This window comes from Rhincodon typus, chromosome 30 (genome assembly GCF_021869965.1).
Source record: "Rhincodon typus isolate 14 chromosome 30, sRhiTyp1.1, whole genome shotgun sequence".
Taxonomy (NCBI): Eukaryota; Metazoa; Chordata; class Chondrichthyes; order Orectolobiformes; family Rhincodontidae; genus Rhincodon; species Rhincodon typus.
In genome coordinates, this window is record NC_063361.1 from 28,608,494 (window position 1) to 28,635,054 (window position 26,561).

General features: G+C 41.8%; 1 protein-coding gene across 1 annotated transcript in view; it reads left to right on the top strand.

Annotated features, from left to right (window-relative positions):
* The first annotated feature begins 20,882 nt into the window (after positions 1-20,882).
* lrrc3ca (leucine rich repeat containing 3Ca) overlaps positions 20,883-26,561 on the top strand; it is a 58,270-nt gene continuing 52,591 nt past the window's right edge. The window contains exon 1 of the mRNA XM_048614681.1: positions 20,883-21,342. The gene's annotated coding sequence lies outside the window, so the exon portion shown is untranslated. The remainder of the gene's footprint in view (positions 21,343-26,561) is intronic.

A 26,561-nucleotide genomic window follows, 5' to 3' on the forward strand; every position in this document is an offset into this window, starting at 1 on the left:
TCTGTCAGCCAGGGCTCCCTGATTGGATCAGATTAACAGCCCCAATCAGAGAACTCATATCCTATGAGGTCCACCCTGGCTGACCTCATTACAATCACCACAGCTATCCCCATCTGAGTCTAAGGACATAGACTGGTTCATTTTTATTGTAGCTCCTCCTGGGGTGTTTAGCACCAGGTCAGGTTCCTCCAACTCGGCTTCTGATATGGGCGGGTGTGTAATACACAGTGGCTTGCCTCTTGTGCCTGGAGTGTCTCAGAAGAAATTAATTTTCTTCTTCAGGCAGCAAAGGCATCAAATTGGCAACATTCACCGTGCCCATCTCAGACTCTGAGGTATCTTCAACACTTGATGGAGAGGGAAAACCCTTGGGTTCCAGAACAGTTGGAAAGGCAGTCAGGGAGTCAGGCACATTTTGCTCCTGCACCATTTGCGAAATTGCAGCTTTCATATGATCCATGTGCTTGTTCAGTACAATCGCACCTACACGACCCTGTGTTAACTATGGCTCTTACCTATGCAGGGCCATTCCCATGGTCCCTACATCAAACTTCAGCCCTTAAAGTAAACTGCTTCTCTCACTAAGCAGAATCTTGCATCTGGCATTGGCATTCCTGATGCAGTCTCACACCGTCCACCCCCAGGTTCGGGAATATCAGATTTAACCTGGTGTGGAGTCTTTTCTCTATTAGTAACTCTGCTGGAGCTATCCCTATAGTTGCATGAGGGGTGGTTCTATAATCAAATAGGAACCGGGACACTTTGGGATGGAGTGATGCTGTCGGCTGTTTCCTTAAGCCTGCCTTCAACATTTGGACTGCTCTTTCTGCCAGACCATTGGATGATGGATGGTATGGAGCTGTCCTTATATGATGAATACCATTTGATTTTAGGACAAACTCCCTGATGGTAAACGATGGCCCATTACCCGTGACCAACATTTCTGGGAGTCCGTGCATTGCAAAATGTGCATGCAGGTTTTCTAACTTTGTCCCCGTGTTTGATGAATGAACTCTATGTACATTCAGCCATTTTGAGTGGGTGTCCACAATGACTAAGAACATTGAGCCCATGAAAGGACCTCCATAGTTGACGTGTAAACGAGTCCAGGGCCATTCCCACGAATGTGGGGGAGCTGCTGGTGGTCATTTTTGTCCTTGTTGGTAACAATGCAACTATTTCTGCATCTAATCCTGGCCTCCAGACATAACTTCTCACCAACACCTTCATTTGGTAAACATCTGGATGAACCGAGTGGAGTTCAACCGATCTTTACTCAGGACGATCGCAGCTGCTCTTCACAATCATACATCGTCCTCTGCTGTCATCAGGTCTCTCTGAGTCCAAAAGGGTTTAAATTCTCCTTGTGGTGGCACTTGTGTTTCCACCATCACCACCAGCTGTTTCAGTTTTGCCAGGATTGGATCTTTCTGTGTCCAAAGACTGATATTGCCAGCTGTCACTGGAAGTGTATGCAGAAAATATAAAACCATTACAGACTCTTCCAGTAGCGATATCACCAGTGGTGTATCTGCCACTGGGAGAGGGCTCAATGCATCTGCATTTGCTACTTGGCCTCTTGGTTGGTGTTCCAACTTGTAATTATACATACTTAGAATTAGAGCCCACCTCTGAATTTGGCCTGAGGCTATGGGCACCATTGCCTTGTTCTCTTTAAGTAGACTTAGCAGGGGTTTGCAGTCCATTATTATTACAAATTTACGACTGTAAAGTTATTACTGCAACTTTCTGACCTGGAGTCCCACTGTTCAGGTTATGTCCTGAGTGAGGCTATGCAATTACCTTCACTCAAATGGGGTTTCCCCAAATTCAGTCAGACTGGTGAGGGTGTCCGCTTCCATCAGAATACCCTGAAACTCATATACTCCACTTGCTGCATTTTCCAATAATAAAGCCAGTTGTAGTGCCTGTTTGAAGTCTAGTTGTGCTGGTAGTTACATGGTTACATCATTGATCCCACATACTGAATGCTCTCACAACATCTAATTAAGGGTTAAATCAAAGTCACTACCTCTGCCAGTTATCTTAACCTAGTCAAAAATCCCGATATGGATTCCCCTAGTTCTCAAACTGCCAAGTAAAACCATTAGTGTCTCAGAATTACATGAAGCTTGGGATCATACTATTCTTTAACTAAATCCATAAACTTTTGAAAGATTTTAGTATCTGGCATCTCAGGGAAAGTTGGGCTCCCAATAATCAAAAAAGCTGCAGGTCCACAAGCTGTCAGGAGAATTATTTTTTGCTTTTCATCCACCCCAATGTCATTTGCCAGGAAAAAAATTGCATTCTTTGTGCATACTGGGCCTACTCTTCAATGGCAATGTCAAATGAGTCAAGTTTCCAAAATAACAGCATAATGCCAGAAATGCTTATCCCAACTCAAAGATGTCTGTTGCCTCTTCAGGAGCGTGCTTTTCTCTCATTGCCATGGAAATAACTCCACTGAGGCCGGTATCCCATCACCAAGTCACCATTTATTTACACGTGGAAAGCCCTTAACACTGATCCAGCTCCCTCAGAACCAGCCCTCAGAGTGAACAGAACCTCTGACACAACTGTGCTTATCTGTCAACTGGGGCTCCCTGATTGGGGCTGTTAACCTGGTCCAATCAGAGCGCTCATATTCTATGATGTCAACCTTGGCTGACCTCATTACAACCACTACAAATAACATTTCTATACCTTTTTCCTCACTAAGGAGCCACCAAATTGACAGGACAGGAAAGACGCTGCTGGGGACTGTAATGGGTGTGAGTGAATGGGAAATACCAGCAAAGACCACAGAATGGATGGGGGTGAAGGGTGTATTGTTAATGAACTCAATGAGCTTTCTTTTGTGCTGTAAGAACTCTATTAATCCTTATACCTTTCCACCCTTTTCCTCCTGTAAGATGCCCCTTACAACCTACCTTAAACCCATGAAGCATAGGATTCTTAATGAACTTGACAGGGTAAATGCTGAAAAAATGTTTCTGCTCATGGGAGAGCCTAGGAACAGAGAGCGTAGTCTCAGAATAAAACGGCATCAATTTAAAACTGAGATGAGGAGGAATTTCTTGTCTCAGAAGGTTGTGAGTCCTTGCCACAGAGACCTGTGGGGGCAGAGCCTTTGTGCATATTTAATAGTGAGATGGATAGATTCTTAAGCAGTAAGTGAAACAAGGGTTATGGGCAAAGGGCAGGAAAGTGAACTTGAGGAGTATCATCAACCATGATCCTTGAATGGCACAGCACACTTGAGGGGCTGAACAGCCTACTCCTGTTTCTATTTCTTATGTTATTCAGATCTCTGTGACTATCTGTCCTAATATACAAAACCCTAGTTATACAAAGAGCTAGTTAGACCCCAAATGGAGTGCAGTGAGCAGATCTGGGCACTGCACCCTAGGAAGGATGGTTGGCCGTAAAGGAATTCAATGCAGGTTTATAAGAGTGGTACCTGCGCCTCAAGGGTTAAATTTTGAAGAGAAATTAGGCATTTATTCTCTAGAATTTAGAAGCTTAAGGTCTGATCAAGGTCTTCAGGATATCAACAGGGAAAGACTGGGGAGATAAAGATAAACTATTTCCACTATTTGAAGATTCTAGAACCAGGAGCGTTGTCTAAGAATTAGGGCCAGGGCATTGAGGAGAGATGTTAGAAAGCACTTCTATACTCAAAGAGTAGTGGAGGTTTGGAACTCTCTTCCTTAAATGGTAGTCACTGCCAATTAAGTTAGGACATGGATCAGCATGACCTCCTTGAATGGTGGAACAGGTTTGGGTGGCTGAATGCCTACTCCTGTTCCTAGGTCCTAATCTGTTCATGTGGTTCATTGTCAAATATTGTTTTAGACTGATCCAGTCAAGCATTTTGGAATATTTTAAAGGTGCCATGACATATACGTTCTTGTTGAGCCACCAAATTAAATATTCTTGAAGATTAAAGTTTACTGGTAAGCCTAACATTTATAACACAAAACAATTTGTAAAAAGTGAAACTTTTAAGAATAAAATGTGTATTCCCACAGCCTCCTGATGTATGTTCTAAACGTTGAAATTGTTTTCTCAAAGTGGCCTACTTCCCTGTCTCAGGCTTAGACTCAATTTGGATAATTTTTTGGATGTTTAATGACTGTACTGAGCTTTGATAATCTTTGTTCAACAATCCCCTTGGTTTCCCCTTCATGGATTGTTAAACATGTCAATCATGGCAACTCCCCCATTCTCCCACACCCTTTAGGATCTTTCAAGGTGAAACTAATACAGCTGCCACCTGATGACTGCAATTTTTCTGTGTAAAAGCTTTGAAGCAATGAAAACCATGACTTTTTATAAACATAAAGTGATACTTCGAAAAACATAAGACTTTTAAATCGAAGGTGTCATTAAAACTGAGAATCAGGCCATTTTGCTCATTTGTGCAGGAGTGTTTCAGTTATGAAGAAAGTCTAGGTAGGCTGGAGTTGATTTCCTTACTGCAGATCAGGCTGAGGGGTGACCATTGTTCAGTTTCCTAACAGCACATCTGATCACTGTCCCACCTCTACATCCTATTCATAAACCAAGAAAGAAGAGGGAGAATAGAATTACAACTATTGGGAATACATAATTATACTTAAGAAGTGCATGAAAAAATTGGAAGATAAAATGGCTTGGATATTTTCTGGATTGACAAGGGTACTATGTGGTTTTATCAAGAAATTGCAACAACAATTTGCTGTGTACTGTAAGCCACCTGCTGTTTACAAAACATCAAATGTCTTTGGAGAAGGCAAGCAAAGCTTTCAAGAAGATACGGGTTTATAGCCTTTAATCAAGAGGATGCCTCTGTGAAAAGATTACAGCAGCTGTATGCTAGTGGTTGCCAGCCAGTTTTCCTGGACTTTTCTGTTTTACAGACTTAAGTCATTCAGTAAGGAAGACATCCTAGAAGCTAAAAGTCACTTTCCCCAAATTATTTTCTCATTACACATTCCTCAGAAATCAATAAAGTTATTTCTGACTATTGTGTAGGAACTGAAAAGTTGAACAATGGCCAAGTTCTAAGGACTCGGATCCAGGTTATTGTAATCAGAATTTAACATCTTCTGTCAGTATATGTCTGTTCAGCAACAACAGGAAACTCTGTGGACTATGAGAAGCCTTGGCCAACAGAGAGTTCTGAGGAAGTGTTACTCGACCCAAAACCTTAACTATGATTTCTCTCCATACATGCTGCCAGACCTGCTGAGCTTTTCCAGCAATTTCTGTTTCTGATTTACAGCATCTGCAGTTTTTTACGTTTGTATTTTATTTTCCCCTGCAGAGACTTTTGTCTTTTTGTGTTGTATGATTATGTCTGGGTTTTGGATTAAGGGGAAATAACTCTGATTCTAGAGTGTAACCAGTGTTTGCCATTTGTTATAACAATATGTTTTGTTTGTAATGAGTTGAATTTTGAATTTAGCAAAGGAGGCCTAATGAAATCTCTTTGATTTCGGAAGCCATTTTGCATTGATACATTAATGGCCTTGATTATCAACTTATTACCCCCTTCATTGTTGTAACACAAATTTATTTACATGTTCATTAACGTAGGATAATGGTTATGTCCTATTGGAACATACTGTCTCTGGACTCTCGTTATCTCATTTTTGAAGGCTTCTCGTTTTCCAGCCGTCCCTTTACCTATGAATGTCCGCCCCCAATCATCTTTTGAAAGTTCTTGCCTAATACTGTCAAAATTGGCCTTCCTCCAATTTAGAACTTTCACTTTTAGATCCCATCTATCCTCTTCCATCACCATTTTAAAACTAATAGAATTATGGTCACTGGCCCCAAAGTGCTCCCCCATTGACACCTCAGTCACCAGCCCTGCCTTATTTCCCAACAGTAGGTCACGTTTTGCACCTTCTCTTGTAGGTACATCCACGTACTGAATCAGAAAATTTTCTTGTACACACTTAATAAATTCCTCTCCATCCAAGCCCTTAACACTATGGCAGTCTCAGTCTGTGTTTAGAAAATTAAAATCCCTACCCCAACCACTGTATTATTCTTACAGATAACTGAGACCTCGTCACAAATTTGTTTCTTAATTTCCCGCTGACTATTGGAGGGTCAATAGTACAATCCCAGTAAGGTGATCATCCCTTTCTTATTTGTCAGTTCCATACAAATTAGTTCCCTGGACGTATTCCCAGGAATGTCCTCCCTAAGTACAACAGTAATGTTATGCTTAATCAAAAACGCCACTCTCCCTCGTCTCTTGCTCCCTTTTCTATCCTTCCTTTGGCATCTATACCCTGGAACATTAAGCTGCCAGTCCTGTCCATCCCTAAGCCACATGTCTGTAATTGCTATGATATCCCAGTCCCATGTTCCCAACCATGCCCTGAGTTCATCTGCCTTACCTGTTAGGCCTCTTGCATTGAAATAAATGCAGTTTAATTTATCAGTTCTACCTCATTCTCTGTTTTGTTCCTGCCTGCCCTGACTGTTTGACTTACTCCTTTTCCCAACTGCATCAGGTGAAGGGCAAGGCTGTAAGTGTAGGAAATGCTGGATGATTGAAAAATAGAGGTTTTCGTCAAGAAAAAGAAGGAAGCTTATGTCAGGTACAGACAGCAGGAATTGAGTGATTCCTGAGAAGAGTATAAAGGCAGTAGAAGTATACTTAAGAGGGAAATCAGGAGGGCAAAAAGGGGACATGAAATAGTTTTGGCAAATAGGGTTAAGGAGAATCCAAAGGGATTCTACAAATACATTAAGGACAAAAGGGTAACTAGGGAGAGAATAGGGCCCCTTAAAGATCAGTAAGGCCACCTATGTGTGGAACCGCAGGAGATGGGGGAGATACTAAACGAATATGTTGTATCAGTGTTTATGATGAAGAAGGATATGGAAGATATAGAACATGTGGAAATAAATAGCAACATCTTGAAAAATGTCCCTATTATGGAGGGGGAGGTGCTGGAGCTGCTTAAAATGCATAAAGGTGGATAAATCTACAGGACCTGATCAGGTGTATCTAGAACTCTTTGGGAAGTGAGGCATTAGATTGCTGGGCCCCTTGCTGAGATATTTGTATCACTGATAGCCACAGGTGAGGTGCCGGAAGACTGGAGGTTGGCTAACGTGGTGCCACTATTTAAGACAGATGGTAAGGAAAAGCCAGGGAACTATAGTCTGGGTGAGCCTGACATCGGTGGTGGGCAAGTTATTGGAGGGAATCCTGAGGGATAGGGATTTATATGTATTTGGAAAGGCAAGGACTGATTAGGGATAGTCAACATGGCTTTGTGCATGGGAAATGGTGTCTCACTAACTTCATTGAGTTTTTTGAAGAAGTAATGAAGAGGATTAATGAGGGCAGAGTGGTGGACGTGATCTATATGGAATTCAGTAAAGTGTTCAACAAGGTTCCTCATTGTAGATTGGTTAGCAAGGTTAGATCACATATATACAGGGAGAACTATTTACTTGGTTACAGAACTGGCTCAAAGATAGAAGACAGTAGGTGTTGGTGGAGGCTTTTCAGACTGGGCCTGTGACCAGCAGTGTGCCACAAGGATTGGTGCTGGGTCCACTGCTTTTAGCCATTTATATAAATAATTTGGATGTGAACATAGGAGGTATGGTTAGTAAGTTTGCAGATGACACTAAAATTGGATGTGTTGTGGACAATGAAGAAGAATACAGTGGGATCTTGATCACATGGGCCAACGGGCAGAGGAATGGCAGATGGAAGTTTAATTTAGATAAATGTAAGGTGCTGCATTTTGGAAAGGCAAAGCAGGGCAGACTTATACACTTAATGGTAAGGTCCCGGGAGTGTTGCTGAACAAAGAGACTTTGGAGTGCAGGTTCATTGTTCCTTGAAAGTGTACTCGCAGGTTGACAGGATAGTGGAGAAGGCATTTGCTTGCCTTTATTGGTCAGTGCATTGAGTTCATGAGTTGGGAGGTCATGTTGCGGCTGTACAGGACATTGGTTTGGCCACTTTTGGAGTATTGCGTGCAATTCTGGTCTCCTTGCTATTTGAAGGATGTTGTTAAACTTGAAAGGGTTCAGAAAAGATTTACAAGAATGTTGCCAGGGTTGGTGTTTTTGAACTATAGGGAGAGGCTGAATAGACTGGGGCTATTTTCTCTGGTAAATCAGAGGCTGAGGGGTGATGTTATAGAGGTTTATAAAATCATGAGGGGCATGGATAGGGTTGATAGGCAACAACTTTTCCCCGGGTTGGGGGAGTCCAAAACTAGAGGGCATAGGCTTAAGGTGAGAGGGGAAAGATATAAAAGGGACCTAGGAGGCAACTTTTTCACACAGAGGGTGGTGCGTATATGGTATGAGCTGCCAGAGGAAATGGTAGAGGCTGATACAATTACAACATTTAAAAGGCATCTGGATGGGTTTATGAATAGGAAGGGCTTAGAGGGATATACGCCAAATGCTGGCAAATGGGAGTAGATTTATATAGGATATCTGGTCGGCATGGACAAGTTGGACTAAAGGGTCTGTTTCCATGCTGTCTATCTCTATGACTCTCTGTTAATGAATGGGATATGTCATCAGTGACACCACTGATGTCTAGACCGATTTGGAACTCAGACTGGGCCAGCACGGTTATTTCATGATCTAAGACAGTCGATGGTGATTGTAGTAGCACTTTAATTTCATTTCCAGGGGTCAATTAATTTACAGACTGTGATGTATATAAGTGTTGATCTTAGGGGATTCATGATCACAGATACCTAATATAGGCAGTTGATGATTTATGATAATTTTCTGATGCTTTACTGAGTTTGTTAAGAAGTAAAAATTTAGATATGATACATTAGTTAATTAGATAAAGAAAGTATGCAACAAAGACAATTGGGAATGGCTCATTGAAAGCAGAGAACAGAAAGATGTTGCACGGAATGTGTGGTAACGTTTAGATAGTGGGGCCGACATCTTGCTCTTTAATCAAGGTGTTAGGGAATTCTTCCCTGGGTTTTTCTTCTCTTTTTCTGGTCTGTCTTATATTTGAGAAAACAGCTGTCTGAGGACCACCTGATGAGAACTCCCAGTGAGAACTCCCCTTTGCACCCAAGCACTTATTATTGTATCATATTTTCAGGAGCAGGTTATTTTCTCTGTGTCAGTCTGTCTGAACCCTTTTGGTTAATGGCCATGGGATAACTACCCTTGATGTTGGATGGCTGTTGTCTGTTGCCCACCTTCATTTTAAGGTTAGTTTTCATTCCCTTTAAGAACAAAACCATCTTAGTTTTAAAAACATTGCACAAGGGGAGGCGATGGCCTGGTGGTATTATTGCTGGACTATTAATCCAGAAACCCAGACAATGTTCTGGGGACTCGGGTTCAAATCCTGCCATGGCAGATGGTGGAATTTGAATTCAATAAATATCTGGAATTAAGAGTCTAGTGATGACCGTGAATCAATTGTCAGAAAAACCCATCAGGTTCACTAATGTCCTTTAGGGAAGGAAGCTGTCATCCTTACCTGGTCTGGCCTACATGTGACTCCAGACCCATAGCAATGTAATTCACTCTTAACTGCCCTCTGGGCAATTAGGAATGGGCAGTAAATGCTGCCTAACCAGTGATGCCCTCATCCGTGAATGAATAAAGAAAAACAAAAGGTTATGTTTGGCGCCAGATAAATTGTGGGTGCTAGTTCAATGTGCATTGTGACCCCTACATTTCTCATAATTCTTCCCTTTTTTTTTCCATGTTAAATTAAGTCTAATGCTGCACAACAAATCCTAGGAAAATTCAGTTTTTAAGGGAACCCAGTTTCCAACATGAGGCCCAAATAGAATCATTTTCTATTAATGGACAAGTATCAGAAGTAAAATGTTGAAGTTAAATGTATCTAAATCCACAGAGAATTGAATTGGCATTTATGAAACCAGCTTGAATATTAATGGTTAATCAGAGGTAGAGCTGACAGGTTTGGCAGTATTCTGTAAGGCTAGGAGTTTGCTCACGAAGAAAGGTATGTACAGGTTTAACTGGAGTTATGAGAGAGAACATTGGAGGGCAGGCCATTGAAACAGTTTGCCTGCAGCCAGAATTTAAGGTTGATCAAAGGTTGATTGCTGATATGTGTTACTGGTCTCTGGGGCAAAGGTGGAGCAGAACAGGAATGGCAATGAATAATTTGTTAGAACAGGCAACAGAGTGGTTTTATCCTGGGATTTTTAACCATTCTCTCGTAAACAGTGCAATGTGGGTAGCCAGATGCAGAAAGGAGGAAGCCTGGGTTATTTATCAACATTGTGAAAAAGAATTTCTCCAGTTATATTTTACACAACATCAAAAAGAACTGTTTATTAGATTTTGCACTTATTTTCCTGTGTGTCTGGTTCTAACTCTTTTTAATCTCCCAAAGCACTGCTTCCTGAATCCATAGAACTTTCTGCAAAAATTCTTTATTGGAAGCTAGCAACAGTAGTAGGCCATTCAGCTCCATTAAGTCTGTTCCACCATTCATTGATGTGGAGGTGCCGCTGTAGGACTTGGTGTGGACAAGATCAGAAGTCAGACGACACCAGGTTATAGTCCAACAGGTTTACTTGAAATCACAAGCTTTTGGAGCATTGCCCCTTCGTCACTTCATCTGACAAAGGGGCAATGTTCTAAAAGCCTGTGATTTCAAATAAACCTGTTGGACCATAACCTGATGTCGTGTGGCTTCTACCCTTGGCCATTCATTGAGATCATGGCTGATCTGTGGCCTAACTCCATATATCTACCTTAATATCTTTACGTAATGAAAATTCATATAACTCAGGCTGAAAACTAACAACTGATCTGGCATTAACTGCAACTTGTGGAAGAGAGTTCCAAAGATTTACCACCCTTTGCATGTTGAGCTGCTTCCTAACATCTCTCCCGAATGGTCTGGCCCATTTTAGATAATGCCCCCCGTTCTATCATCCCCAACCGGTGAAAATAGATTATGTACCCTGTCTTTACCTCTTAACATTTTGAAGACTTCAATCAGAACAACCCTTAAACTTTTAAATTCGAGAGAAAGCATCATTTATTACATTTATTTGTTCATTACAGTTTAATCTGTACACACATCTGCTGAAAACCTTTGTAGAACTTCTGCACCTTCCCTGTTTTGCCTGTAAAATCATTATACATTTATACATTATACATGCTACTGATGTTGATCCCATTATTCCCCAATAACTGCTAGTGAGCTGGCAACTTTTACTCAATTTCTGCTATCAAGGCAGCTAAACTGATCTATTCAGACCAGTTAGATGTGATTGTGTTGGACAAAAGAGATTTACAAGGATGTTGCCAGGGTTGCAGGGTTTGAGCTATAGGGAGAGGCTGAATAGGCTGGGGCTATTTTTCCTGGAGGGTGAGAGGATGAGGGGTGACGTTATAGAAGTTGTTAAAATCATAAGGGGCATGGCTGGGGTAAATAGTCAAGGTCTTTTCCCCAGGATAGGGGAGTCCAAAACTAGAGGGCATGAGTTTAAGGTGAGGGGGGAAAGATTTAAAAGAGATCTAAGGGCAACTTGCAGAGGGTGGTGTGCGTATGGAATGAGCTGCCAAAGGTGGTGGTAGAATCTGGCACAATTACAACATTTAAAAGGCATCTGGATGGATATATGAGTAGGAAGGATTTGGAGGGATATGGGCCAAAGGTTGGCAAATGCGACTAGATTAATGTAGAATATCTGGTCACCATGGATGAGTTGGACTGAAGTGTCTGTTTCTCCATGCTGGACATCTCTATGACTATGACTCTATAATTGAGACCATCTACCTCCTCCTGAATATGATGACCTCTCCATATGATTCACTTTTTCTTCCTTTCACCTCTTTCCTCCCTTAAAACAGGTTAGATAATTAAAAATAAACTCTGCTGTAAATCACAACTTGTGGGATCCTATGGTCTTCACTTTTTTTTGGCTAAAAGTATACTAATTTAAGTATTTAAAAAAAACTTCAATTTGCACATTTTATGATATAATTGAACTGTAATCAAATTCATGGGCTTTCTATCTTGCCAAGTTAGGCATTGAGTGGGTGGTTAATAGAATCAAGATTTTACTTTAACTGCCATCAACAAGCAACTCATAGACTAGGCTTTGCAATATCATTTGAAGTTCAGTGCTTAATATTGCTGTATTAAAAGAAAAATCAAAGGACATTAATGTGCTGATGTGATCCTTATTGCAGTTTTCCACGATGAGAAATGTCTTTTATTCCATCTGCCAAAACTCATTAATGAGGAGCTTTTGAATGCACTAACATTGATCAAAGGATCTGTGGGGGAGTCAGTACCAACATAACATTGTTGTAGCAGTATGGTATTTTAAGGTGTAAAAACTGTATCTTTTAATTTTTCTGTATTTTTGTTTGTGGACTGAATGGGAAAAGGACTGTTGTAAAAACCATGGATTGTAACGAGTTTTCTGCAGTTTTTAAAATCAAGCTGCCAGTACTTATCATTTACCCTGTTGTTTTTACAACTAGTTGGGAAGGTTTAGTTCCGGATGAGCTGGATCCAGGGAGTGTGAACAAAATGTGTTTCAGGCAGCAACAGACAGCTAATTGGTCTGTAGAGTGATGATAAGTTGTTCACGTCAAAGGCCCTCTGCTTGTCAACAACAATGTGATTGGCTCCCAGGTGGCTGAACAGCTTGTGGTGTGAATAATTGACCAGAAGCCTTCGGACTTCTGAAAAGGAAGGATCTGTCTTTTCTTAGGAGTAAAAACACCTCAAGCCTGAAGAAAGCCAGTTTATTTTCCCTCACAAATTGCAGTAAGATTTAGCTTTTAGTCAAAGATTGCATAAGTGTGAATTAGTCACTCTGTACTTCTGCATGCAAGTCAAAGTACCTGAGCAGGAAAATCAATGAACAGCAACTCCTAACAAGGGAAAAGGATCACCTCAGCATCCCATATCACCAGGGCCCATTGGGCTGCCTTTCCAATTTTCCCTCTGCCTGTAACATTCATGTTTGTTTTCAGTACGTACATGTAGGGGCATTTTATAAGGAGTTCAAGCTTTTAACCAGTAGAGTTATATGTCAATGGTTGGTTCACAATTGCCAGGGCAGCACAGTGGCTCCGTGGTTAGCACTGCTGCCTCACAGCGCCAGGGCCCCGGGTTCAATTCCGCCCTCGGGCGGCTGTCTGCGTGGAGTTTGCACGGTCTCCCCATGTCTGTGCGGGTTTCCTCCGGGTGCTCTGGTTTCCTCCCACAGTCCCAAGATGTGCAGGCTAGGTGGATTGGCCAGGCAAAATTGCCCGTAGTGTTCAGGGATGTGGAGCTTAGGGGGGTTATGGGGTTATGGGGGGATGGGTTGGTGTTGACTTGTTGGGCCGAAGGGCCTGTTTCCACGCTGTAGGGATTCTATGAGAATTGATTTATTTGTAATAGATATTCATTCTCATTAAGCACAGAAACTTGGTCCTAGCTTTCTATCAACTTGAGTCTAGAAGACGGTAAATTGAAGAAAAAAGCAGAAATTGCTGGAGAAATTCAGCAGGTCCGACAGCATCTGTAGAGAGAAAACAGAGCTAACGCTTTGGGTCCAGTGACCCTTCATCTGACTGGACCCGAAACATTAACTCTGTTTCTCAGTCTACAGCTGGTGCCAGACCTGCCAAGAGTTCTCTCCAGCAATTTCTACTTTTGTTTCAGATTTCCAGCATCTGCAGTTCTTGGTTTTATTATAGGTTCATTGGGGGATTTTGCGCACTTTTATAAAATCTTCAGCTTTTATAATGGCACTGGGAATAGTGGGGCTTGATTTCCAGCGAACTCCCACAGTGAGGTGAAGACATTTGAGAGAACAACAAGAAGGATGAATATTTCTGTTTGTGCTGACAAACATGGTCCTAGATGCAAAATCACTTCCTAATTCTTCAGCTCCCGTCTGTTTCTCTCTCTCTCTCTCGCCTTCACACAGAATATCATGCAAATTGTGAAAGAATAACGCTGAAGATCGGAGAAAAGAATTTCTTCTTCAAATAAGGAGATTGGGCTCTGCCTGGATTAGCTCCAAATTGGTGACAAAAGATTAATGATTTTTGCACTTCTCAGCTTTGTACAGAACTTTGTGTTGCACATTACCAGATCCATCAATGTTTTCACATCATATATTTTCTGAGAGATGGTGCTGTCTCCAGTGTAAAATGAATTGCATAGTTGGTGCCAGATTTCTTCTGCCAGTATCTTTTATTGTGGATTAATCCCATACTTAGGAACTGATTCGTATTGCGAAGATATATCAGTTCACTGTGCAGCGTGGGTGAGTCATCACAAAGTGTTACACATCACAAAAGCCCAGGATTTGGGCAATGGGGGCAAGCCATTCATTGCATGAGACCTAGGACATGAGTTCAGAATCCTAGCATAGCCAGTTACAAGATTGATGTAAAAATGCATCACAGCATCTGTGGACAGGAATGTCCTTAACATTTTGAATTTAATGACACTTGTTCGAATCTCCAGTCTCAACAGTGTTTTGCTTTCATTTGGGTGGAAAATTGACTTCATAACTTTGGTAATTTTTGTGCTGGCTTGGGAAAAATGGCCATGTAAATGTCTGGGTTGGTGTAAACTTTTACCAGGGTTCATTCATGCTTTTTACGGAAGGAGGCTTGTCAGCACTCTCTAAACTAGTCAAGTCATGGCCCTATTCCCACAAGATATGGTTACCTGTTGTTGCCCAAATTTCATAAGATACAGGAGCAAGGCCAAACCATTTGACCCCTTGAACCTTTGCCCCATTCAAGAAGATTGTAGCTAATGTGTTTGCATTGACTTACCTCAAGTTACCTTAACTTCACTCTCCCTGTTTGCCCCTCTTAATCCTTGCCTCCCTTGACAATCAACGTTCTGTCTAACTCAGCCTTGAATATATTCATTGGTGTACCTTCTGAGAGATGAAATTCCTCCTCAGTTCCATCTTAAATAGAAGATACTTCATTTGTAAACTGTGCCACCTAATTCTAGATTCCTCATGAGAGAAACACTGGCCCAGCAATTAGTCTGTCAAAACTCTCCTCAGTCTTATATGTTTCTGTGAGATCAACTCTCATTCTTCTAAATTCAGATGAATTTAAGAAGAAAGAATGGTACAGCACAGGAACAAGCTCTTTGGCTCAGCAACCCTCAGCTGACATCAAGCCTCCCTTTCTAAACTGAAAAAACCTTTTGCCTGATTATATTCTCAAAAGGTTAGGGTGATCCACGGTTCCTCTGATTGTGACTTAAGAATATGGACCTAAAACATCTTGAGTGAGAAGCGTGGGATACACCCCAAGAACTGTGGTCCCATTGCATAGGATGGTGGCTCAGTGGTTAGCGCTGCTGCATCACAGAGCCAGGGACACAGGTTTGATTCCAGCCTTGGGTTGTCCTGTGTGGAGTTTGAATGTTCTCCCTGCGTCTGCATGGGTTTACTCCGGGTGCCCTGGTTTCCTTCTCCAGTACAAAGATGTGCAGGTTAGGTGAATTGGCCATGCTAAACTGCCCACAGTGTCTGGTGATGTGTAGGCTAGGTGAATTAACCATGGGAAATGCAGAGTTATGGGGATAGGGTAGGGGAAAGGGTCAGGGTGGGATTCTCTTTGGAAGGTCAGTATGGACTTGATGTGCTGAATAGCCCCTTTCCACACTATAGGGATTCTATGATCTAAGACTCACAAACATTTCCCAGGCCATGAACAATCTATTCTAACTCGCCAAGAGGCCCAAGAGATTCAATATGTGGTCATGGAAAGCTGGATTCTCGACTATGTCCTGCGATAACCCTGGTATTGTCATCCTTCAACTGCATCTGCTCTGATCACATAGTTTCACCAAATTGTATAGAACTGTTTTCCTCCTTTGTCCTTTATTAAATGGTAGTCCAAAGGGTTCAGTCCACAGATGGAGATTCCTTACTAGCATGCAGCTATGCTACTGAAACTGACGATTGAGTTCTGATAAGAGTTCAGTTTCAGCAATCACCTGTGAACCCTTGATATGAAATCTCAATGGAAGAGGCTGCTTTTTGTATAATCAAGATTTTTATTGTCAACAGATGAACACCACAATGGAAATTTCTGTATGGTTAGCCAAATATGCATAAGAACAGAAAACAGCAATGTAAAATTGCCATATGTCATGACAGGATTTATTCTGTGAAAAACCATGTTCATAACAAACAGAACAAAAGTGGTCATTGCCACAGACAGAACTTATATTCTTCCTTATTCCCTGTGATCAGCTTGTTTGTATAAAATAGACATGAATTTTCTAACCTTCAGTACGCATAAATAATCAAGCAGTAAGATTTTGAGAGTTTTGAAATAAAGTAGGTTAATTATTCTCTCACACACAGAATTTGAAACAAAATGTTTCACCCACTCATTCACACATGTGTATTCACACAAACACAAAGATTTGTCACTGGTAAAGATGAAACACATGTATAAGTTAAAGTTGACTTAGTCTCCAATTTATGATCTCAGGTCTCCTGTGTGTCTGGCCTTGTTTCTTGAATTAAGTTGATACTTTAATATTAAAGTAACGGTCTTTAAAGTTAATTTGAAGGAATCTCATTAGGCTGTGAGATTTCACGCCATTCACTTTCCAGAAGGTTGTTTCTCAGGTGAGCTTCAAGTTAGAACAGTTTGGTGAGGTCCATCTCTCTGTTAGCATCTACCGCTTACAAATTATTGCTGTTAATCGCCTTGGTTGCTTGAATTAGCTTTGATGGAACTATAGGCAAGCAGCTTTAAACTGATTTTGAAAGCAGATAACAGCATGGCTCCCTCATGATGTGACTTTTATATGTTCAAAGCCCTTTTTCCAAATAAATGGGTGCTGTTTATATTGATTCCAACATCTGAGATTCAGACAGTCATCAGGATGTAACTGGACAATGACAGGAGCCATTCATTTCCATCTGCTACCAATTGAGATTTGAAGCTTCCTTTAGGCCAGGATGAGGCAGAGACACAGGCTGGCCAAAAAGTCTATAGATCTTTTGTATTGTTCCATTCTTAAACAAACTGAATGCCCATATTTACTTTGGTATTTGATCGAGAAATGGTGATGGCTACATGATCTGAAGCGGCCCTATTAATAGTTTGCATTTATTTTTTAAAAATTCAGTTCTGGGATGTCAGCGTCGCTGTTGGCACATCCTGAGCTGCCTTTGAGAAGGTGGTGGTGAGCTGCCTTCTTGAACCACTGCAATCCATGTGCTGTAGTTTGACTCACAATGCCATTAGGGAGGGAATTCCAGGATTTTGACCCAGCGGCAGTGAAGGAATGGTGATATATTTCCAAGTCAGGATGGTAAGTGTCTTGGAGGGGAACTTGGAGGTGGTGGTGTTCCCAAGCATCTGCTGCCCTTATCCTTTCAGATGGAAGTGGTCGTGGGTTTAGTAGGTGCTGTCTATGGATCTTTGGTGAATTTCTGCAGTGCATCTTAAAGATCATACACACTGCTGCTACTGAACATCAGTGGTGGAGGGAGTGGATGCTTGTGGATGTGTTGTCAGTCAAGCGGGCTGCTTTGCTCTGGATGGTGTCAAGCTTCTTGAGTGTTATTGGAGTGACACCTATCCAGGCAGGTGGAGAGTATTCCATCACAATCCTGACCTCCGCCTTGTAGATGGTGGACAGGCTTTGAGGAGTCAGGTGGTGAGTTACTCACTGCAGTATTCCCAGCTGCTGGCCTGCTCTTGTAGCCACTGTGTTAATGTGGTGAGTGCGTGTAAGTTTGTTATTAATGATTACCCCCAGGATGTTGATAGTAGGAGATTCAGTGATGGTGACACCAATTCAATGTTGACTAATGGTGGTTAAATTGTCCCTTATTGGAGATGGTTATTGTCTGGCATTTGTGCCAGATGTGAATGTTACTTGCCACTTATCAGCCCAAGCCTGGATATTGTCCAGATCTAATTGCATTTGAACATGCACCACTTCACTACCTGAGGAGTTGTGAATGGTGCTGAACATTGTGCAGTCATCAGTGAACGTCCCCACTTCTGACCTTATGATGGAGGGAAGGTCATTGGTGAAGCAGCTGAAGATGGTTGGGCCTAGGACACTGCCCTGAGGAACTCCTGCAGAGATGTCCTGAAGCTGAGATGACTGACCTCCAACAACAATAGCCATTTTCCTATGTGCCAGGTATGTCTTTAAAACAAAACAAACCGAAGTTCTGAGGAAGGGTCACCAGACCCGAAACGTGAACTCTGTTTTTTCCTTCACAGATGCTGCCAGACCTGCTGAGCTTTTCCAGCAACTTTGTTTTTGTTCCGGATTTACAGCATCCGCAGTTCTTTCAGTTTTTATGTCTTTAAAACTATTGTGTGAAAGTCTATAATGTACTTTGCGTGTTATTGGTTTCTGAGTCTGCTACAGTCAAGGAATGTGCAGTTAATTGATTGATTGTTTGTCTGCCCTCTGCTGATTGCCAACACATTAACTTTTCCCAATGACTCCCTTCAATGAATATCACTATTTCCTAAATTACAACAGTGTCTGGGCTTCAAAAGCAATTAATTGGTGTAAAACACTTTGGGACATCCGGAGGTTGTGTAGGGCACTCTGGAATAAAATTTTTTGTTCTTTCCATTACAATACCATGCCATGCCAACTGATGGTCTGTTGCATAGTTGCAAGATAATGTCCTATGCATAGTCATTAACAGCATTAAAACCACTTCACCATTGGTGAATTAGCATCAAACATTAATAGAACAAAGCCTAATTGTGCAAGAGAGGGTGATGGCTACAAGATTTCAGTCAAGGAAAATTTAAGATGCACTCAGTTAATTACCTACACTTGTTGTGGTCAATATTGCAAGTAACTTATTCCCATTCTGTCTTTGGCAGCTCTGTTCCAACTTCTTTCAAAGTGAGCTGGTGCCAAAGTAATGCAGTTACCATTGTTGGTGGGATGTGTCATGGTGAGGATAAAGTTAGCACTATCCTACCTTTGGCTGCTCAGTGAAACCTGGCATCCTCTGTCATGGCCAAGATCTCAGTAGGGGCAGAAGGAGGTCCTTGTGTGGACATTAATTGGTGATTGAAGGGCCTCAGTTGGCTCATGGACAGGAGGATATCCCAACTCCTTCCCCGCTGCAGATAAACTTGTGACAGGAGCAACAAGGGACAATGAGTGGGTAGTCACCAGGAACGACACCATGGCACCCAAATGCCCCAGCCTGGCATCTTGTGCCAAAGGAGGTCATTAAATCCAGCCCATTGTGTGAGAACTGACATTTCCCTCCCCAAAGATATGCTGCATTCAAAAAATATTGAGGTGGCAATTTGAGTGCCACACAATCTCATTATAATGCACTGCATTAAACCAGCACACTATATCAAAACCATAGTGATGCACTTTACATTCCAATGCAACAATATCCTCTTAGAAAAAAGGCTGATTTGTTGGTCAGATAAAGTTTCCTCACCTGCAAGAGTCTAAGTGGCTCATTATTTGATTCACAGTTTTAAGCACTTTAAACCAAAAGAATTGTCTGTTTTGCATTTTGAGAAATGCTGTGTTAATTCCATTTTTCATAAACAAGTGTAGCAAGCAATCTGATCGTTTGAATAGATTTTGCATAACTTCAATCTATTGCCACATGAGAGACTTGGCTAGAATAATTAAGTGACACAGTTTGTATCTAATCACTGCATCAGCATAGCTACAAATGGATTGATGAATTTAAGTCTTGAGCATTTATAGATGACAGCAATGCCCCAAGAACAGACTGTATACCTGGATAGTTATGTGAGAATTTTTGGATGCAGGAAAATATTGTGGCTGTCATGTTTTTTTACAAAACAAGGGTGACGACACTTCAAAAGTGCTTCGTTACCTGTGAAGCACTTTGGAACATGCTGAGAATGTAAAATGACTGCTGAAGGCTGCGTTGTTTTGCTATTTCTTTCCAAGGCTTAAATTGTGAGGAGAAATTATACAAACTATGGTTATATTCCCTGACATTTGTAAGGCTAAAGGTGCAGGCAGGCCAGCCATACAGGCAAGTGCTTGAACCTCAGAAAGCATTTATTCAACATCATGGGCCATGGATTTCCCTCTCCCAAATGGCTGTAGATGCTGGATCAATTGAAATTTTCAAGACTGGGATTGGTACCTCATTTAAAAAAAGTCTGTAAATGGACAAGAATAAAAATATGCAAATATAGTCGAGGCACAGATCAGCAATGCTCTCACTGAACAGTGAAGCAGGCGAGAGGGGCTGAATGGTCTATTCCTGTTCCTATGGCTCCCCCCTAAAAAAATTGAGTTGTTATTTATAATGTTCAATATTTTTCGCCCTAAATCAGACCGTTGAGTTCATCTTAAAAAGGGACCGATTTTAGCTTTAAAACAGAAAGATTTGATAAATGGACTTCTCTTGTACTGTGAGATTCAATGGTTCATTGCAAATCGAAAACAGGGATTAATTGGCTATGAGACACTTTCAGATAGAGTGACACCATAAAATCCTGATATAAACAGAAGTGTTTTCTTTGGAAGCGTTAAATGGAAGAATAGTTTTCCTTTTGTAAATGTCGAACGTGTGAATGTATTTGCATGTTTTAAAGCTGTTGGTTCAGTATTGGTGAAGGGAAATACAGACCTTCTCTCGTTTCTGCTATTCGATAAATGGCCGGTCCCCGTGTGTATTAAGAGCTCCTTTAAGAGGGCGAGGGCTGCGAGTGTATAATATGACTGGACTGTCCCAGATATTGGTGATTCCCTGTTGATGCTCCCTGGTGTAAGCAGGAGGTACACAGAGATAGAGAGAGATTCTTGATCTTCCAGCGTTTGTAGCAGTTTTGGTTTGGGGGGTGGGAGGGAAGAGAGGGTGAGATCGGATTCTCACACATACACACACACACACACAGGAGCAGAGACAGACTGCGGGAGGCAAACATCACCCAAGGAGAGAGAGAAAAAAAAACAAGACACTCTAAGCAATCCGCACGAAGAACTCCACAACGTCAAGTGAAGCATTGGATTGACAAATCTGCAGCAAACAACACGTAGTTCCTCTTGGTGGAGATTTTGAGGAAGGGGATAAAACAAAGTGAACGGAGATACTTGAAGAAGGAACCCTTCTTCGAAGCAGACTGAATAATTGTGTATGAAGAAGACCCTTGCTATCAATGGAAGGACTGGGGAGAGCAAAAAAAAGCAAACTGGCATCAAGATTATATACATCTGTAATTTTTTTCTCTCTTTCTAAAGCAAAGAGCCTGTTGCTTTCGGCATTCGACCGCCTGTTGTTCCAGATCTAACGATGCGGTGTTGCTTTCAGGCGGATTAGAGAGTTGTGCATTGTCCAGGTAAGTCATTACCATTGGCTTTGATGTGCCTCTCCCTCCCTGTGCTGGAGATAGACTGGAAAGAGAGGGAGCAGCGGGCTGATACTGCTGCTATCTGTCTGTTTGTGTGTCCCTCACTCACTCACACAATCATCCCGTCCCAGCAAGAGGACGCAGACACAGTCTGTGGTGCTGGTGGTCAGGGGAAAGGGTGGGGGAAGTGATGAGGCACAGAGAAGAATGTGGGTTAATTCTGGGACTCAGTTCCTGTAAATATGTTCGATTACTTTGCGCAAATCGCGCTCCCACCCCCGGTTTGCGATTGTTCTTTTACATTGCATTATTCTTCATTGAGAATGAATTCGTTGCAGCCAAAACCAGAATTTAACCCAAGTGATTGGGAAACGCGACCTCTAGAGGAGTACACAGACTCCGTGAGAATTTTTTTACACCAAAGAAAGCTCCATTCTATTTTTTTTTTAAATAATGAAACTCACACAGCTCTTCCTCAACCTCTTCTCAAAGTGGTCAGGCAAAAAATTACTTTTTGTTTAAAAAAAGAGAGTACTTAGGTATTTGAGGCAGAAATATTCCTTGAACAGAACTGACTGACCTCCACTGGAGAAATTAGGCCATTTGGTCCATCGCTGACTCCAGTGAGGTTGTAATCTCACTCCCCTCTTGGTTTCCTACTGTCCTGCCATTCCCTCCCACCCACCCCCATTCTACTTCAAGTATTTATTCCACTTCTTAAGGTCTGCTTTGCTGTTTATGAAAACTGAACCTCAATGACACTAAATTTGGAAAGGAAGTTTACTCATCGGGGAACCTTGTACAGAAAAATCTTCATTCTTTTCAAGCAGTCATACTGTATTTTAACTAACCTGGTCATTTGCAGTGTTAATAGACAGCTGCAAAATACCTACAGTGCAATCATATACCTGTCTATATATTAAACTGAGATTTAAAAAAAACTCTGCATCAGATTTTCTAGCTATGTGCCTATCAAATTACAATAGAGACAATGAGTTGGATAGTCAGTGATTCTAGTTATTTCTCAGTTTAATTTGTTCATGGGCTGTTGATGTTTTTGGTGACTTTTGTATCAGTTGGCCATCCCTAATTGGCTTTGTGGATAGTGGTGGGCCCCTTACTTGAACCACTGCAGTCCATCTGGTGCAGGTACATCTACAATGTTGTTTGGGAGGAATACAGACTGAGGGAGAAACAGTCTGGAGGACATAGAGAGCTCCCTGCTCATTTTATTCATTTACAGGATCTAGGCATCTCTGACAAGGCCAGTATTTAAAGCCCATCCCTAAATGCCTGGAGAACCACTAAGAGACATTCACACTTCTGTGGATCTGGGAGTCACATAGAGGCAAGACCAGGTAAAGATGGCAGTTTTCTTTCCTAAAGAACACAAGAACTCAGAGCTGGAGCAGACAGTTCATCCCACAACTCTGCTCCACCATTTGATACGATCATGGCTGATCTCATCTAAGTCTCAACTCCACTTTCCTACCCTCTCTCCATAGCCCTTTAACCCATTACTAAGTAAAAGTCTGTCAATCTCCTCCTTAAATTTACTCAATATCCCAGGATCTACCACAGACTGGGGTAGTAAATTCCACAGATTTATGACCCTTTGAGAGAAGTCATTTCTCCTCATCTGGTTTCAATCTGCTATGCCTTATCCTAAAACTAGAACATCTCATTCTAGATTGCCCCACATAAAGAAATATCCTTTCTACATCTACTTTATCAATACCTTCTAACATCTCAATTAGATCTCTTCTCATTCGAGTAAACTCCAGAGAATATAGGCTTGAACTCCTAATCTCTAAAGGACATTAGTGAACCAGAATGTATTTCGCTGACAATCAATCATGGTCATCATTAGACTCTTAATTCCAGATGTTTATTAAATTCAAATTCCATGATTCGTCATGGCAGGATTTGAGCCTGGGTCCCCAGACTAACTAGGTCTCTTGATTAATAGTCTAGAAATAATACCACTAGGCCATCACCTCCCCTAAGCCTTTAAATAGTGCAATGGCATCTTTGCTATTCACTGTGATAAGCAGAGAAGCCCTCATCTAAACTACCTGGTCAACGGAGGAGAGAACAAAGAGGGAGCCAGATAAATGTAAAATGCTGTTGCTTATCTAATTGGTGCACAGTTTGAGAACCTTAATCTGTGAAAGAGATGGAAGGCAATGTCATAATGATGAAATGTATTAGAAGACATTAGAAAAAGCTTGCATTAAAAAGAGTTGTATTATCAATGATTTACTCACTATATAATGTAATCCAACACTCCTGTTCACAGACCAGCATCGATTTTGTGCTGGCTATTCCTCTTATCTAACTTCTACTCCAAGAGTTATTTAGAGCAATTGAGGAAAGCTGGCATTGTATCCTGGAATAATTTGTAGTCCTGTTCAATACTTGCAGTCTTAAAATAGTTGCTGAAGAGAAAACAAGTTGGAAAAGGAAGTATCTGCTTTTGGTTGTCAGCCAGGGCACTATGACCTGATTAAGTTGTGAAACCCATGGTTTACTGAGGGTCAATTACATTGCGAAGGCTGGACTAAAATCCTTCAAATTCTTGAGAGAATTGGTCTGATTAAACAGGACTCAGACTCAGCTTTGCCTGGCATGGGTCTGAATAAAATTGGCCTCCCTCTGTGTTGAACCTATATGAGCCAATCAGCCCATTGTGTCAATGTCAGGTCTTTGAAAGAGCTATCAATTAGTGTCATTCTGTTGACCAATTGGATGTGGAAAAGAATTATAGTGTTCAATTTAAAAAAAAATCTTTCTCTGCAAATAGCTGCATTATGAATCAATGAGGATTTTTAACTCGGGCATGTTCAGTGAACATCTTGAAGCAGAGAGGACAATCTGATTTTTGAAACTGAATAATTGGTAAGAAAACCATTGGAGCACTCTCTGTGATTAAAGCAGCACTCTAATCAATCTCGAAGGATTGTGACAGAGCAACAGAACTATTTTGACATTATATTATCTGGACATGAAGTGCAAGTGTTACTCATAATACAGGCCATGAGTCACTTACAGCCTGCATTGTACACCTTCGCCTGTAATGCATGACAACAATTGCACAATGCTGTTCAATGTGAGATTCAACTTACCTTTTTGATGCGCTGTATTAAATATAAAGCTGCATTACACTAAGTGACAAGTAGTGATACTTGAAGTTGTCAAAGCATTTTACACTTGCCTGTCAGAACGTCCTTAACTCCTCAAGAAGAATTGAATGCCCCCCTCCATGGCAAGATTGGTGTCGGGACTATTTAATTGGGTTGTGGAATGGGAGGTGGGATCCCACTGGCATCCTATCTCCATCTGATTAAACCTATGACCTATGGACAGTCTTCCCTGCTTCGCCCAACATTGCAGCCAATGAGTGGGCAATTAATGACCATTTAAGTTCCCCATTCTGCCAGCACTGCTATTAAACCATCAGAGGTTGGGGGGGGCGGGAGTGGGGAGGCTTGTCATGTGGGGTGCAGAGCAAGCAAACTGGTAGGGATTTGCCTGTGAGTTTCTGAGGTGGGTTTGTTATTGAAAGGCTCTCACTACCTGATCAACCAACCCAGCATTCAGAAAGGATGGCACACTGAGAGCCGAAAAGCCACCCCCACTCCTTGCCCTTGATACTGACCTCCTTACCCCCATGATCCCCACCCCATATCCGGCCCCCTGCTGCCTATGGCCCGGAATTCAGCGATGATCCCCATACCTTGAGTGAATGTTGTAACATCTGGCCTTATGTCCCATAGAGCTGCCTGCTTCTGATTGACTGGCAGCTTTGGATAGGTGGCTGTTTCATCCCTGTGGGTCCTTGATGGCAGGGAAGGCCCACTGATGTCCAGTTGGGTACCTGAGATGCAGTGATCCCTCTGTAAAAGAGGCAATGTGGGCTTCCCATTGGCATTGGAGCCAAAGGCTAAAACAGCTCAGACATCCCTCCCCCTCCCTCCTTTAATCATGACCTCTCTATGGAGACCGTTTTTGTTTCAGAGCTTTCAAAATCCTACATTACCGCCTGAAAATGTTGTGCTGGAGGAAATACAATTTCCTTGTGGTTCTCACAAAGGTGGTGACCCCCCTATCTTGGATAATTGCATGTACATTTGGCATCATATGGTCTTCCCAATCTGTAATAAGGCCTCATAGAAATGGCACTGGGTCAGAAAGGCAGGAGGAAAAATAATTATGTGCAGCGTTCTGCACCCCAGTTCCAGCCTCCATTTGAAGATTAAGATTTCGTCCCATATCAGCATTAATGTGTGCTTCTGGCTACAAGCCCAGTCACATCGCCACTGTGTTACTGCTCTCCTGGCCCTGCACAAAGCATTGTGTGAACACAGCAACAGTCACACCAAAAAATCACCTTGAAACTGGTGATCACAGATCTTTATCAGGCAGAACTGAGAAGTTAGGTTGACAATCAGTCAGAATGTCAGCATTGCCAACAGGATGAGACGTTTGCATGACTTATCAACAGTTTCCTCACCCATAAAAACAATTCCTTAATCTGAAAACCTGATCAAACATTCAAGGCTAAAGCAGTCAGGTTGAACTTTCTTTCCATTCTTAGTACATAGCCTGCAAATACCAGCAAATGTTCAAATGGAACTGGGAAACCAGAAATAAATTGCCACCCTCTGGCATTCACAGAAGCAGGACAGTAGGAGATGCCAAGTTATTGGACTTTGTCCATGGCAGGCATATTGCTGAGATGAAAAAAAAACTGTTGTCAAGTGTTTAATGACAGTTGAACATGCTGAGCTTGAAATTGAGATCTTAAGCAAGTTAAAATAATAGGCAGTGAAAATTTAGTGCAGTGTACTTTTACACTCATCCCAAAGCAGTCTGTAAAGGAATTTATGTAAAAATAAATCTTCCTTATTCTGGTGGAAAGATGCAGTGAGAATGTATTAACAACAGAATGCATTTAACAAGCCACCACATCGGTTCAGTCAGTAAATGATTCAATGGGGTCAAAGTGACTGGTGATTGTAATGAGCTCAGGCAGGTGGACCTCATAGAATATCAGTTCCCTGATCACGGCTGTTAACCTGGTCCAATCAGGGTGTCCTGGCTGACAGATATAAACAGGAGTGTCAGAGGTCCTGTTCACTCTAGGAGCTGGCTGGGTTAGTGCCGTGTGCCGTGTGCCGTGTGCCGTGTGCCGTGTGCCGTGTGCC